Below are 19161 nucleotides of genomic sequence, written 5' to 3' on the forward strand. Positions count from 1 at the left end.
GAGCACACATCAGACACATCACACAAGCACAGAACACACATCAGACACATTACACAAGCACATAGCACACATCAGACACATTACACAAGCACATAGCACACATCAGACACATCACACAAGCACACAGCACACATCAGACACATCACACAAGCACAGAGCACACATCAGACACATCACACAAGCACAGAGCACACATCAGACACATCACCCAAGCACATAGCACACATCAGACACATCACACAAGCACAGAGCACAAATCACACAACCACAGAGCGCACATCAGACACATCACACAAGCACAGAGCGCACATCAGGCACATCACACAAGCACAGAGCACACATCAGACACATCACACAAGCATAGAGCGTACATCAGACACATCACACAAGCATAGAGCACACATCAGACACATCACACAAGCACAGAACACACATCAGACACATCACACAATCACAGAGCACACATCAGACACATTACACAAGCACAGCGCAAACATCAGACACATCACACAAGCACAGAGCACACATCAGACACATCACACAAGCACAGAACACACATCAGACACATCAAACAAGCATAGAGCACACATCGGACACATCACACAAGTACAGAGCACACATCACACAGGTACAGAGCAAATATCAGACACATTACACAAGCACAGAGCACATATCAGACACATCACACAAGCACAGAACACACATCAGACACATCACACAAGCACAGAACACACATCAGACACATCACACAAGCACAGAACACAAATCAGACACATCACACAAGTACAGAGCACACATCCGACACATCACACAAGTACAGAGCACACATCAGACACATCACACAAGTACACAGCAAACATCAGACACATCACACAAGCGCAGAACACACATCAGACACATCACACAGGCACAGAGCACACATCAGACACATCACACAAGCACAGAGCACACATCAGACACATCACACAAACACAGAGCACACATCAGACATATCACACAAGCACAGAGCACACATCAGACACATCACACAAGCACAGCCAACATATAAGACACATCACACAAGCACAAGCCACATATCAGTCACATCACAAAAGCACAGAGCACACATCAGACATATCACACAAGCACAGTGCGCACGTCAGACACATCACACAAGCACAGAGCACACATCAGACACATCACACAAGAACAGAGCACACATCAGACACATCACCCAAGCACATAGCACACATCAGACACATCACACATGTACAAAGCACACATCAGACACATCACACAAGCGCAGAACACACATCAGATACATCACACAAGCCCAGAACACACATCAGACACATCACACAAGCACAGAACACACATCAGACACATCACACAAGCACAGAGCACACATCAGACATATCACACAAGCACAGTGCACACATCAGACACATTACCCAAGCACAGAGCACACATCAGACACATCACACAAGCACAGAGCACACATCAGACATATCACACAAGCACAGAACACACATCAGACACATCACACAAGCACAGTGCACACATCAGACACATTACCCAAGCACAGAGCACACATCAGACACATCACACAAGCACAGTGCACACATCAGACACATCACACAAGCACAGTGCACACATCAGACACATCACACAAGCACAGTGCACACATCAGACACATCACACAAGCACAGTGCACACATCAGACACATCACACAAGGACAGAGCACACATCAGACACATCACACAGGCACAGAGCACACATCAGACACATCACACAAGCACAGAACACACATCAGACACATCACACAAGCACAGAGCACACATCAGACATATCACACAAGCACAGTGCACACATCAGACACATTACCCAAGCACAGAGCACACATCAGACACATCACACAAGCACAGAGCACACATCAGACACATCACACAAGCACAGTGCACACATCAGACACATCACACAAGCACAGTGCACACATCAGACACATCACACAAGCACAGTGCACACATCAGACACATCACACAAGGACAGAGCACACATCAGACACATCACACAAGGACAGAGCACACATCAGACACATCACACAGGCACAGAGCACACATCAGACACATCACACAAGCACAGTGCACACATCAGACACATTACCCAAGCACAGAGCACACATCAGACACATCACACAAGAACAGAGCACACATCAGACACATCACCCAAGCACATAGCACACATCAGACACATCACACATGTACAAAGCACACATCAGACACATCACACAAGCGCAGAACACACATCAGATACATCACACAAGCCCAGAACACACATCAGACACATCACACAGGCACAGAGCACACATCAGACACATCACACAAGCACAGAACACACATCAGACACATCACACAAACACAGAGCACACATCAGACACATCACACAAGCACAGAACACACATCAGACACATCACACAAGCACAGTGCACACATCAGACACATTACCCAAGCACAGAGCACACATCAGACACATCACACAAGCACAGAGCACACATCAGACATATCACACAAGCACAGAACACACATCAGACACATCACACAAGCACAGTGCACACATCAGACACATTACCCAAGCACAGAGCACACATCAGACACATCACACAAGCACAGTGCACACATCAGACACATCACACAAGCACAGTGCACACATCAGACACATCACACAAGCACAGTGCACACATCAGACACATCACACAAGCACAGTGCACACATCAGACACATCACACAAGGACAGAGCACACATCAGACACATCACACAGGCACAGAGCACACATCAGACACATCACACAAGCACAGTGCACACATCAGACACATTACCCAAGCACAGAGCACACATCAGACACATCACACAAGCACAGAGCACACATCAGACACATCACACAAGCACAGAGCACACATCAGACACATCACACAAGGACAGAGCACACATCAGACACATCACACAAGGACAGAGCACACATCAGACACATCACACAAGCACAGAACACACATCAGACACATCATACGAGCACAGCCCACACATCAGACACATCACACAAGCACAGAGCACACATCAGGCACATCACACAAGCACAGTGCACACATCAGACACATCACACAAGCAGAGAGCACACATCAGACACATCACACAAGCACAGAGCACACATCAGACACATCACACAAGCACAGATCACACATCAGACACATCACACAAGCAAAAAGCACACATCAGACACATCAAACAAGTACAGAGCACACATCCGACACTTCACACAAGTACAGAGCAAACATCAGACACATCACACAAGCACAGGACACACATCAGACACATCACACAAGCACAGAGCACACATCAGACATATCACACAAGCATAGAGCACACATCAGACACATCACACAAGCACAGTGCACACATCAGACATATCACACAAGCATAGAGCACACATCAGACACATCACACAAGCACAGATCACACATCAGACACATCACACAAGCAAAAAGCACACATCAGACACATCACACAAGTACAGAGCACACATCCGACACTTCACACAAGTACAGAGCAAACATCAGACACATCACACAAGCACAGGACACACATCAGACACATCACACAAGCACAGAGCACACATCAGACATATCACACAAGCATAGAGCACACATCAGACACATCACACAAGCACAGAACACACATCAAACACATCACACAAGCACATAGCACACATCAGACACATTACACAAGCACATAGCACACATCAGACACATTACACAAGCACATAGCACACATCAGACACATCACACAAGCACAGAGCACACATCAGACACATCACACAAGCACAGAGCACACATCAGACACATCACCCAAGAACATATCACACATCAGACACATCACACAAGCACAGAGCACACATCAGACACATCACCCAAGAACATATCACACATCAGACACATCACACAAGCACAGAGCACACATCAGACACATCACACAAGCACAGAGCACACATCAGACACATCACCCAAGAACATATCACACATCAGACACATCACACAACCATAGAGCGCACATCAGACACATCACACAAGCACAGAACGCACATCAGACACATCACACAAGCACAGAACACACAACAGACACATCAAACAAGCAAAGAGCACACATCAGACACATCACACAAGCACAGAGCACACATCACACAAGTACAGAGCAAACATCAGACACATTACACAAGCACAGAGCACATATCAGACACATCACACAAGCACAGAACACACATCAGACACATCACACAAGTACAGAGCACACATCCGACACATCACACAAGTACAGAGCTCACATCAGACACATTACACAAGTACACAGCAAACATCAGACACATCACACAAGCGCAGAACTCACATCAGACACATCACACAAGCACAGAGCACACATCAGACATATCACACAAGCACAGAGCACACATCAGACATATCACACAAGCACAGAACACACAACAGACACATCAAACAAGCAAAGAGCACACATCAGACACATCACACAAGCACAGAGCACACATCACACAAGTACAGAGCAAACATCAGACACATTACACAAGCACAGAACACACATCAGACACATCACACAAGTACAGAGCACACATCAGACACATTACACAAGTACACAGCAAACATCAGACACATCACACAAGCGCAGAACTCACATCAGACACATCACACAAGCACAGAGCACACATCAGACATATCACACAAGCACAGAGCACACATCAGACATATCACACAAGCACAGAGCACACATCAGACACATCACACAAGTACAGAGCACACATCCGACACATCACACAAGCATAGAGCACACATCAGACACATCACACAAGTACAAAGCACACATCAGACACATCACACAAGCGCAGAACACACATCAGACACATCACACAAGCCCAGAACACACATCAGACACATCACACAGGCACAGAGCACACATCAGACACATCACACAAGCACAGAGCACACATCAGACATATCACACAAGCACAGAACACACAACAGACACATCAAACAAGCAAAGAGCACACATCAGACACATCACACAAGCACAGAGCACACATCACACAAGTACAGAGCAAACATCAGACACATCACACAAGCACAGAACACACATCAGACACATCACACAAGTACAGAGCACACATCAGACACATTACACAAGTACACAGCAAACATCAGACACATCACACAAGCGCAGAACTCACATCAGACACATCACACAAGCACAGAGCACACATCAGACATATCACACAAGCACAGAGCACACATCAGACATATCACACAAGCACAGAGCACACATCAGACACATCACACAAGTACAGAGCACACATCCGACACATCACACAAGCATAGAGCACACATCAGACACATCACACAAGTACAAAGCACACATCAGACACATCACACAAGCGCAGAACACACATCAGACACATCACACAAGCCCAGAACACACATCAGACACATCACACAGGCACAGAGCACACATCAGACACATCACACAAGCACAGAGCACACATCAGACATATCACACAAGCACAGAGCACACATCAGACATATCACACAAGCACAGAGCACACATCAGACATATCACACAAGCAGAGAGCACACATCAGACACATCACACAAGCACAGCCAACATATAAGACACATCACACAAGCACAAGCCACATATCAGTCACATCACACAACCACAGAGCACACATCTGACATATCACACAAGCACAGTGCGCACGTCAGACACATCACACAAGCACAGAGCACACATCAGACACATCACACAAGAACAGAGCACACATCAGACACATCACCCAAGCACATAGCACACATCAGACACATCACACATGTACAAAGCACACATCAGACACATCACACAAGCGCAGAACACACATCAGATACATCACACAAGCCCAGAACACACATCAGACACATCACACAAGCACAGAACACACATCAGACACATCACATAAGCACAGAGCACACATCAGACACATCACACAAGCACAGAACACACATCAGACACATCACACAAGCACAGTGCACACATGAGACACATCACACAAGGACAGAGCACACATCAGACACATCACACAAGGACAGAGCACACATCAGACACATCACACAAGGACAGAGCACACATCAGACACATCACACAGGCACAGAGCACACATCAGACACATCACACAAGCACAGTGCACACATCAGACACATTACCCAAGCACAGAGCACACATCAGACACATCACACAAGAACAGAGCACACATCAGACACATCACCCAAGCACATAGCACACATCAGACACATCACACATGTACAAAGCACACATCAGACACATCACACAAGCGCAGAACACACATCAGATACATCACACAAGCCCAGAACACACATCAGACACATCACACAGGCACAGAGCACACATCAGACACATCACACAAGCACAGAACACACATCAGACACATCACACAAACACAGAGCACACATCAGACACATCACACAAGCACAGAACACACATCAGACACATCACACAAGCACAGTGCACACATCAGACACATTACCCAAGCACAGAGCACACATCAGACACATCACACAAGCACAGAGCACACATCAGACATATCACACAAGCACAGAACACACATCAGACACATCACACAAGCACAGTGCACACATCAGACACATTACCCAAGCACAGAGCACACATCAGACACATCACACAAGCACAGTGCACACATCAGACACATCACACAAGCACAGTGCACACATCAGACACATCACACAAGCACAGTGCACACATCAGACACATCACACAAGCACAGTGCACACATCAGACACATCACACAAGGACAGAGCACACATCAGACACATCACACAGGCACAGAGCACACATCAGACACATCACACAAGCACAGTGCACACATCAGACACATTACCCAAGCACAGAGCACACATCAGACACATCACACAAGCACAGAGCACACATCAGACACATCACACAAGCACAGAGCACACATCAGACACATCACACAAGGACAGAGCACACATCAGACACATCACACAAGGACAGAGCACACATCAGACACATCACACAAGCACAGAACACACATCAGACACATCATACGAGCACAGCCCACACATCAGACACATCACACAAGCACAGAGCACACATCAGGCACATCACACAAGCACAGTGCACACATCAGACACATCACACAAGCAGAGAGCACACATCAGACACATCACACAAGCACAGAGCACACATCAGACACATCACACAAGCACAGATCACACATCAGACACATCACACAAGCAAAAAGCACACATCAGACACATCAAACAAGTACAGAGCACACATCCGACACTTCACACAAGTACAGAGCAAACATCAGACACATCACACAAGCACAGGACACACATCAGACACATCACACAAGCACAGAGCACACATCAGACATATCACACAAGCATAGAGCACACATCAGACACATCACACAAGCACAGTGCACACATCAGACATATCACACAAGCATAGAGCACACATCAGACACATCACACAAGCACAGATCACACATCAGACACATCACACAAGCAAAAAGCACACATCAGACACATCACACAAGTACAGAGCACACATCCGACACTTCACACAAGTACAGAGCAAACATCAGACACATCACACAAGCACAGGACACACATCAGACACATCACACAAGCACAGAGCACACATCAGACATATCACACAAGCATAGAGCACACATCAGACACATCACACAAGCACAGAACACACATCAAACACATCACACAAGCACATAGCACACATCAGACACATTACACAAGCACATAGCACACATCAGACACATTACACAAGCACATAGCACACATCAGACACATCACACAAGCACAGAGCACACATCAGACACATCACACAAGCACAGAGCACACATCAGACACATCACCCAAGAACATATCACACATCAGACACATCACACAAGCACAGAGCACACATCAGACACATCACCCAAGAACATATCACACATCAGACACATCACACAAGCACAGAGCACACATCAGACACATCACACAAGCACAGAGCACACATCAGACACATCACCCAAGAACATATCACACATCAGACACATCACACAACCATAGAGCGCACATCAGACACATCACACAAGCACAGAACGCACATCAGACACATCACACAAGCACAGAACACACAACAGACACATCAAACAAGCAAAGAGCACACATCAGACACATCACACAAGCACAGAGCACACATCACACAAGTACAGAGCAAACATCAGACACATTACACAAGCACAGAGCACATATCAGACACATCACACAAGCACAGAACACACATCAGACACATCACACAAGTACAGAGCACACATCCGACACATCACACAAGTACAGAGCTCACATCAGACACATTACACAAGTACACAGCAAACATCAGACACATCACACAAGCGCAGAACTCACATCAGACACATCACACAAGCACAGAGCACACATCAGACATATCACACAAGCACAGAGCACACATCAGACATATCACACAAGCACAGAACACACAACAGACACATCAAACAAGCAAAGAGCACACATCAGACACATCACACAAGCACAGAGCACACATCACACAAGTACAGAGCAAACATCAGACACATTACACAAGCACAGAGCACATATCAGACACATCACACAAGCACAGAACACACATCAGACACATCACACAAGTACAGAGCACACATCAGACACATTACACAAGTACACAGCAAACATCAGACACATCACACAAGCGCAGAACTCACATCAGACACATCACACAAGCACAGAGCACACATCAGACATATCACACAAGCACAGAGCACACATCAGACATATCACACAAGCACAGAGCACACATCAGACACATCACACAAGTACAGAGCACACATCCGACACATCACACAAGCATAGAGCACACATCAGACACATCACACAAGTACAAAGCACACATCAGACACATCACACAAGCGCAGAACACACATCAGACACATCACACAAGCCCAGAACACACATCAGACACATCACACAGGCACAGAGCACACATCAGACACATCACACAAGCACAGAGCACACATCAGACATATCACACAAGCACAGAGCACACATCAGACATATCACACAAGCACAGAGCACACATCAGACATATCACACAAGCAGAGAGCACACATCAGACACATCACACAAGCACAGCCAACATATAAGACACATCACACAAGCACAAGCCACATATCAGTCACATCACACAACCACAGAGCACACATCTGACATATCACACAAGCACAGTGCGCACGTCAGACACATCACACAAGCACAGAGCACACATCAGACACATCACACAAGAACAGAGCACACATCAGACACATCACCCAAGCACATAGCACACATCAGACACATCACACATGTACAAAGCACACATCAGACACATCACACAAGCGCAGAACACACATCAGATACATCACACAAGCCCAGAACACACATCAGACACATCACACAAGCACAGAACACACATCAGACACATCACATAAGCACAGAGCACACATCAGACACATCACACAAGCACAGAACACACATCAGACACATCACACAAGCACAGTGCACACATGAGACACATCACACAAGGACAGAGCACACATCAGACATATCACACAAGCACAGAACACACATCAGACACATCACATAAGCACAGAGCACACATCAGACATATCACACAAGCACAGAACACACATCAGACACATCACATAAGCACAGAGCACACATCAGACACATCACACAAGCACAGAACACACATCAGACACATCACACAAGCACAGTGCACACATGAGACACATCACACAAGGACAGAGCACACATCAGACACATCACACAAGCACAGAACACACATCAGACACATCACATAAGCACAGAGCACACATCAGACATATCACACAAGCACAGAACACACATCAGACACATCACACAAGCACAGTGCACACATGAGACACATCACACAAGGACAGAGCACACATCAGACACATCACACAGGCACAGAGCACACATCAGACACATCACACAAGCACAGAGCACACATCAGACATATCACACAAGGACAGAGCACACATCAGACACATCACACAAGCACAGAGCACACATCAGACACATCACACAAGCACAGAGCACACATCAGACACATCACACAAGCACAGAGCACACATCAGACACATCACACAAGCACAGAACACACATCAGACACATCACACAAGCACAGAACACACATCAGACACATCACACAAGCACAGAGCACACATCAGACATATCACACAAGCACAGAACACACATCAGACACATCACACAAGCACAGTGCACACATGAGACACATCACACAAGGACAGAGCACACATCAGACACATCACACAGGCACAGAGCACACATCAGACACATCACACAAGCACAGAGCACACATCAGACGTATCACACAAGGACAGAGCACACATCAGACACATCACACAAGCACAGAGCACACATCAGACACATCACACAAGCACAGAGCACACATCAGACACATCACACAAGCACAGCGCACATCAGACACATCACACAAGCACAGAGCGCACATCAGACACATCACACAAGCACAGAACACACATCAGACACATCACACAAGTGCAGAGCACACATCAGACACATCACACAAGAACAGAGCACATATCAGACACATCACACAAGCACAGAACACACATCAGACACATCACACAAGTGCAGAGCACACATCAGACACATCACACAAGCACAGAGCACACATCAGACACATCACACAAGAACAGAGCACACATCAGACCCATCACACAAGGACAGAGCACACATCAGACACATCACACAAGAACAGAGCACACATCAGACCCATCACACAAGGACAGAGCACACATCAGACACATCATACGAGCACAGCCCACACATCAGACACATCACAAAAGCACAGAGCACACATCAGACACATCACACAAGGACAGAGCACACATCAGACACTTCACACAAGCACAGAACACACATCAGACACATCACACAAGCACAGAGCACACATCAGACACATTACACAAGCACAGAGCACACATCAGACACATCACACAAACACAGAGCACACATCAGACACATCACACAAGCACAGAACACACATCAGACACAACACACAAGCGCAGAGCACACATCAGACACATCACACAAGCACAGACCACACATCAGACACATCACACAAGCACATATCACACATCAGACACATTACACAAGCACAGAGCACACATCAGACACATCACACAAACACAGAGCACACATCAGACACATCACACAAGCACAGAACATACATCAGACACAACACACAAGCGCAGAGCACACATCAGACACATCACACAAGCACAGACCACACATCAGACACATCACACAAGCACAGAGCACACATCAGACACATCACACAAGCACAGACCACACATCAGACACATCACACAAGCACATATCACACATCAGACACATTACACAAGCACAGAGCACACATCAGACACATCACACAAACACAGAGCACACATCAGACACATCACACAAGCACAGAACATACATCAGACACAACACACAAGCGCAGAGCACACATCAGACACATCACACAAGCACAGCCCACACATCAGACACATCACACAAGCACAGAGCACACATCAGACACATCACACAAGCACAGACCACACATCAGACACATCACACAAGCACAGAGCACACATCAGACACATCACACAAGCACAGACCACACATCAGACACATCACACAAGCACAGAGCACACATCAGACACATCACACAAGCACAGCCCACACATCAGACACATTACACAAGCACAGAGCACACATCAGACACATCACACAAGCACAGACCACACATCAGACACATCACACAAGCACAGTGCACACATCAGACACATCACACAAGCACATATCACACATCAGACACATCACACAAGCACATATCACACATCAGACACATCACACAAGCACAGAGCACACATCAGACACATTACACAAGCACAGAGCACACATCAGACACATCACACAAGCACAGAACACACATCAGACACATCACACAAGCACAGTGAACACATCAGACACATCACACAAGCACAGAGCACACATCAGACACATCACACAAGCACAGAGCACACATCAGACACATCACACAAGCACAGAACACACATCAGACACATCACACAAGTACAGTGAACACATCAGACACATCACACAAGCACAGAGCACACATCAGACACATCACACAAGCACAGTGAACACATCAGACACATCACACAAGCAGAGAGCACACATCAGACACATCACACAAGCACAGAACACACATCAGACACATCACACAAGTACAGTGAACACATCAGACACATCACACAAGCACAGAGCACACATCAGACACATCACACAAGCACAGTGAACACATCAGACACATCACACAAGCAGAGAGCACACATCAGACACATCACACAAGCACAGAACACACATCAGACACATCACACAAGTACAGTGAACACATCAGACACATCACACAAGCACAGAGCACACATCAGACACATCACACAAGCACAGAACACACATCAGACACATCACACAAGCACAGTGAACACATCAGACACATCACACAAGCAGAGAGCACACATCAGACACATCACACAAGCACAGAACACACATCAGACACAACACACAAGCACAGTGAACACATCAGACACATCACACAAGCACAGAGCACACATCAGACACATCACACAAGCACAGAACACACATCAGACACATCACACAAGCGCAGAACACACATCAGACACAATCCACACGCACAGAACACACATCAGACACATCACACAAACGGGGAAGGAGAGAAGAAAAAAAAGTGTGCGGTTTTAAGGGGCACGGGCCCTTTAAAAGCAAAGGCTGCTATGTGCAGGGACGTGCGCTCGCAGCATTCATTACACGATCGATACTGGCAAGTGAGCGCCCAGCGTATGACGTCAGTGTCATGCGCCGGGCGCTCATATTCACCGGCCTCTGCTATGTCGGCGGCCATTTTAGTATGAGCGCGCTGATATGCAGAGGAGGAGGAAGACACCGCCACCGGGAGCACAGGCAGGTAAGAGCAATGTTCTTTTTTTCTTCTATCTCTCTCTCTCATACGGGAAATGGGCCAGGATGGATATATATAAATATGGGGGGAAGGGGCCAGTATTGATATATATATATGGGGGGAAGGGGCCAAGATGGATATATCTACAGGGGGAAGGGGCCCAGGATGGGTATATATACAGGGGGAAGGGGCCCAGGATGGGTATATATACAGGGGGAATGGGCCCAGGATGGATATTTACACTGTACAGGGGGAAGGGACCTGGATGGATATATATACAGGGCGAAGGGGTCAGGTTGGATATATATAGGGGGAAGGGGCCCAGGATGGATATGTATACAGGGGAAGGGGCCCAGGATGCATATGTTGACAGGGGGAAGGGCCCCAGGATGGATATATATATGTGGGAAGGGGCCCAGGATGCATATATATACGGGGGAAGGGGCCCAAAATGGATATATATGGGAGAAGGGGGCCAGGATGGATATATATACAGGGGTGGCCAGGATGGATACACATGCGGGGGTGGCCAGGACGGATACACATGGGGTCCAGGGGCAGGACAAGGGGCCAGGATGGATACACATACGGGGGGCAGGATGGATTTATGGGGGGTAGGACAAGGGACCAGGATGCATTTATATGGGGGCCAAGATGGATATATGGGGGGTAGGATGGATATATGGAGGGGGCCAGAATGCATATATGGGCGTCCTGGATGGATATATGGGTGAGGGGCAGGCCAAGGGACCCGGATGGATATGTGGGGAGCCAGGATGCATATATATGGGGGGCCAAGATGGATTTATGGGGGAGGGGGGCAGGACAAGGGACAAGGATGCATATATATGGGGGGCAGGGTGGATATACTGTATATGGGGGGGCCAGGTTGCATATATTTGGGGCCAGGATGGTTATATTGGGGGGCAGTACAAGAGATCAGGAAGCATATATATGGGGTGGCATGATGGATATATGGGGGGCAGTACAAGAGACTAGAAAGCATATATATGGGGGGAGCAGGATGCATGTATATGGGGGGTCAGGACATGGGGCATATATGGACCAGTCTGTATAGCTGGGGAATCGGGATTGATATCTGGAGGCCAGGCAGGACAAGGGACATAGGGGGCCAGGCTGGGGCATATTATAAAATAAAGGGGGCCAGGCTGGGGCATATTATAAAATAAAAGGGGCCAGGCTGGGGCATATTATAAAATAAAGGGGGCCAGGCTGAGGCATATTATAAAATATAGGGGATCAGGCTGGGTGAGATTATTAAATAAAGGGGGCCCGGATGAGGGACTTAATTACTGTTCGAGAGCCAGAATGAGGAATATGATATATTAGTTTATGGTGACAAGTGGGGGAACATAATGTCTTTAGGGTCCAATTAGGGACATTATTACTACTGTAATATAATTTACTTTTTAGGAAACTTTTCCATGTAGGGAAGAAAAGGGAGGTCCTGTTGCTGTGCAGGGCGGTATTATGTCGCTTTTCTTCTTCATCTGATGTAGTGTAGAAGTCAGGGAAAAAGTGGGGAACGTGCTCTGGAAGCGATCAGCTATTGATGACTGTGTTATTTTTTGCAGAGACGAGTCCTGGCTGGAAGAAGTGATGGCGGTCTGTGCTGGTTGAAGAAGAAAAGCGAAGATGAAGGACTTTAACTACAGACGTCATTGGTGAGTCAGTAATAACATGTACATGCACACTATACACTGTGTACAAAGCTTCTGTGTATAATGACACTGGTAATCATTGTATTACCTGTACACTGACACTATATACAGATCTCCTGTGTATAATGTCAATGGTGATCACTGTATTAGCTGTACACTAGAGTTGAGCGAAACGGGTCGGTCAAATTCATAAGTCGCCGACTTTCGCTGAAGTCGGGTTTCATGAAACGAAACCCAACCATAGCGTGAGATCGGCCATGAGGTTGGCGACCAGAGCGCCAAAGTCGCGTTTCAAATGATGCTTCCAGCGCCCTTTTTCAGCCAATGATGGAGGACACACACTGTGGGCAACGCGATGACATGGGCAGCGGTCACCACCTTCTTTGAAAAGGGCATGTAAATGATTGGCTTGCTTTGTATGGCGTCACAGGGGCTATAAAAGAGCGTGCATGCCAACCGCCATCTTACTTATGCCGATCTTAGCATAGGGAGAGCTGCTGCTGCTTCTGATTCTGTAGGGAGAGCGTTAGGCAGGGAAGAAGAACCAAAAAACTGCTTCTGCTGGTAGCGATTTTCACTGTACAACACAACAGTTTGTGTGCAGTGACAGGGGAGGCTATATTTTTTGTGCATCAGCTCTGTTGGTTATTAGGCTGCCTTATAAGGCTCCCTGATAGCTGCATTGCTGTTTGCACACTGCTGTGCATACTGCTTTTTTAAAAGCAAAAATACTTTTCATCCTCTTTTCTGCACAGTTACTAAGCGTTCATTTTTCCACACTTTTGTGTGCAGCAGTCCTGCTTATTAGGCTGCCTGCTGCCATACTTGGACTGAGAGTATCATTGTCAGCCTCCTAAAATCTCTAGGGAGCTTCCAATTCTCCCCAATTCTATATACACACCTTGTACTTTGTCATACACCAGCCAATTTCAGCCTGTTACATTGAGGTGTAATCTATAGTGGGCCTGAGATAATAGTTCAGCCTCCTAAAATCTCTAGGGAGCTTCCAATTCTCCCCAATACTATATACACACCTTGTACTTTGTCATACACCAGCCAATTTCAGCCTGTTACATTGAGGTGTAATCTATAGTGGGCCTGAGATAATAGTTCAGCCTCCTAAAATCTCTAGGGAGCTTCCAATTCTCGCCAATTCTATATACACACCTTGTACTTTGTCATACACCAGCCAATTTCAGCCTGTTACATTGAGGTGTAATCTATAGTGGGCCTGAGATAATAGTTCAGCCTCCTAAAATCTCTAGGGAGCTTCCAATTCTCCCCAATACTATATATGTGGCGCCCCCAGGAGTATGGTCGCCACAGTGGCATTGCCTTCCTCCTAGGGAGTGTGATGTCATGCTTGGAAGCAATAAAGGATCTGTGGCGCCCCTGAGAGTTCAGTTGCTACAGAGGTACTGCACCTCCTCCTGAGGTGTGGTGCCCCAAAATCCAGGTAAGTTGGAGGCTCCTGACCACGCTCCAACACTTGCATCCCACACAACACAGTAGTTTAGCAAAGCCACATTGCGGCTCCCTGCTTGGAGTGTAGCAGAGCACCTTTGGTGGCTCCATGCTTGGAACACGAAACGTGCTGGGAGGCAGGTGGAGTTAGAATACATAAAATAGCGGGAAGGTTTAGAATTTCAGTGAGTGAGTCAGTCAGTTCAGTTCAGAGGAGTGAGTGAGGGAGAGAAGATCCCTGGGAGAGGGATGGAGGAAGGAGGTGCTGCAGCAGATCTCAGTGACCTGGGTCTGCTGGCATGGGAAAGGAAAGAAGGAGAAAGACATTGAACAGAAACCTGATCTTCCATAAGAAGGAAAGACTAGTACGGAATGTAGAAGTAAAAGGGAACAGAGGATGTGGGTTAGGAGAGAACCCTGCCTAGAAGTTCTAAGCGCAAGGCCGGGGCCCGGTCCCCGAAGTTGTATCGATACAAATAATAATATTAATAATAATCTTTATTTAGCGCTAACAAATTCTGCAGCGCTTTACAGGTTTGCACACATTATCATCATTGTCCCAATGGGGCTCACAATCTAAATTCCCTATATTAGTATGTCTTTAGAATGTGGGAGGAAACCCACGCAAACACGGGGAGAACATACAAACTCCTTGCATATGTCCTTGGTGGGATTAGTTCCAAAGCTGTGAGTAAAGCTTTGGAACTACAAGCCCTGGTGTCCTCCATTTATTCCTGCGCCAACATACCCTGTACCACTACATCTGGGTACCAGCTTCTACACCGCCTGGGCCTCTCCTCTACCCCTACATCTACACTGCCCTGGGACTACAGCTCCACCTGTGGGGAGCTTCACCATCTTGGCTGCAACACACCACCAGTCCCAGAGGATCTGCATGCAGCGTCGGCTTAACATCTCACTTGCCGAACACCACAGGTGGCGTCCCGAACTATCAGTCTCCAATGCTGTACGGACACTGATGTTCCTGCAACAGAAACCGGAGGAATAGGAAGCTGTAAATGCTCTATTCCCACATAAGACTTAGAGGCACAACAGCGACGTGTGAGCCAGAAGAGGAAGGCTACAGCTGTCTGCCATACAAGAGAGTTCTAAAGAGAATAAGCAAGTAGAACTTCAGAGTAACACAGTGCTGGAAGTACCTAAAAATAAGTGCTAGGAAGGAGACTACACAACCCATCTGCATAGAGAGATTTCTAAGTTGCTTCCAGGCTAGCCAGCTCCTCTGCCATCTGTAATCTGGACCCTGGACTGCATCTGCCAAGCAAAGTAAAGGTAAAGAAACTGCTCCCTGTTGTTTCCTTGCCTTCTTCCTGCAACCCCGTCAGCACTGCTCCATCCCTGTGCCAGACACTGCACCCTCTTCCTCAACACCTTTCTCTACATCTACACTGCCCTGGGACTACTGCCCTACCTGTGGAGGGCCACAACATCATTGCTGCACCACACCATCTGTCCCAGAGGAGCTGTCTGCAGCGTCGGCTTAACATCTTCATGGCAGAACAAAACAGGTGGCGTCATGAATCATTCACTCATAAACTTTATTCCATCACTTAACCCCTTTTACATGGGCGCCCAGGGCCACAGACCGGGTCACCCCTGCTGTGACATTCCCCTGTGAGAGACCGGTCCGGTACCAAGTACCCCACATCCCTGGGAGGGTGACCCATATACACACCTTGTACTTTGTCATACACCATCCAATTTCAGCCTGTTACATTGAGGTGTAATTGTGGCGCCCCTGAGGCTCAGTCGCCACAGAGGTACTGCACCTTCTCCTAAGGTGTAGTGCCCCACCCTCCTGGTAAGTTGGGAGCTCCTTTCCGCACTCCAACACCTGCATCCCACACACAGGATAGTTCAGCACTGATCACATTGCGGCTCATGCTTAGAGGGTAGCAGAGCACCTCTGGTGATTCCTTGCTTCATAATACGAGATGTGCTGGGAGGTGGGTGGAGTTGAGATTCATATAAAAGAGTGGGAAAGTTTAGAATTATAGGTCAGTCTGAGGTGAGTCCCAGAGGTTCAGTCTGACAGAAGGTCGGCGGAGTAGGAAGCCACTCAGTGAGGAGTGGGGTATCCCTGGAGGAAGGAGTGCTGCAGCTGCCTCAGTGACCTGAGCCAGCTGGCACGGGAAAGTAAGAAAGGTGGAGAGACGGAGACCTGTAACCTAAGCTTCCATAAGAGAGAGAAGCAACAGCGCGGAACGAAGGAGTAGGAGAACAGAGAGGAGTTGTGGGTTGGAAGAGGAACCCTGCCTATAGGTTCTCAGCGCAAGGCCGGGGCCCAGTCCCCGAGGTTGTATGGACGCTTATGGTTCGGCAGCAGACACCAGTGGAGTAGTTGGCTGTAAATGCACTACTCCCATCTAAGACTTGGGACACAACAGCAACACGGATAGAGAGCCGGGATCCAGGAGGTCCCTGATCAGGCTACAGCTGTCTGTCATACAAGTAGAGTTGTTAGGAACATCTGACAGGAGGAACTTCAGAGAACCACAGTACGGGAGCTCTTCGCACTAAAAGGTGCAATAGAGGAGTCGTTCAGGAAAGGTACATGTTGGCGGAGTGTTGGAGAGGAGAGCCCTGACTTGCCCGGGAGGTTGATTGAGTCTCTACCCCGGAGGACACGGTACGGAGGCAGGCACCAGTGTGTACCACACACTGTGAGTAAAGCTTTGAAACTGCAAGCTCTGGTGTCCTCCATTCATCCGTCGCTAACACCTTCAGCACCGCTACATCTGGGTACCAGCATCCACA

This window comes from Dendrobates tinctorius, unplaced genomic scaffold (assembly GCF_039654945.1).
Source record: "Dendrobates tinctorius isolate UK_male_01 unplaced genomic scaffold, ASM3965494v1 ptg000028l, whole genome shotgun sequence".
NCBI classification, from domain to species: Eukaryota; Metazoa; Chordata; class Amphibia; order Anura; family Dendrobatidae; genus Dendrobates; species Dendrobates tinctorius.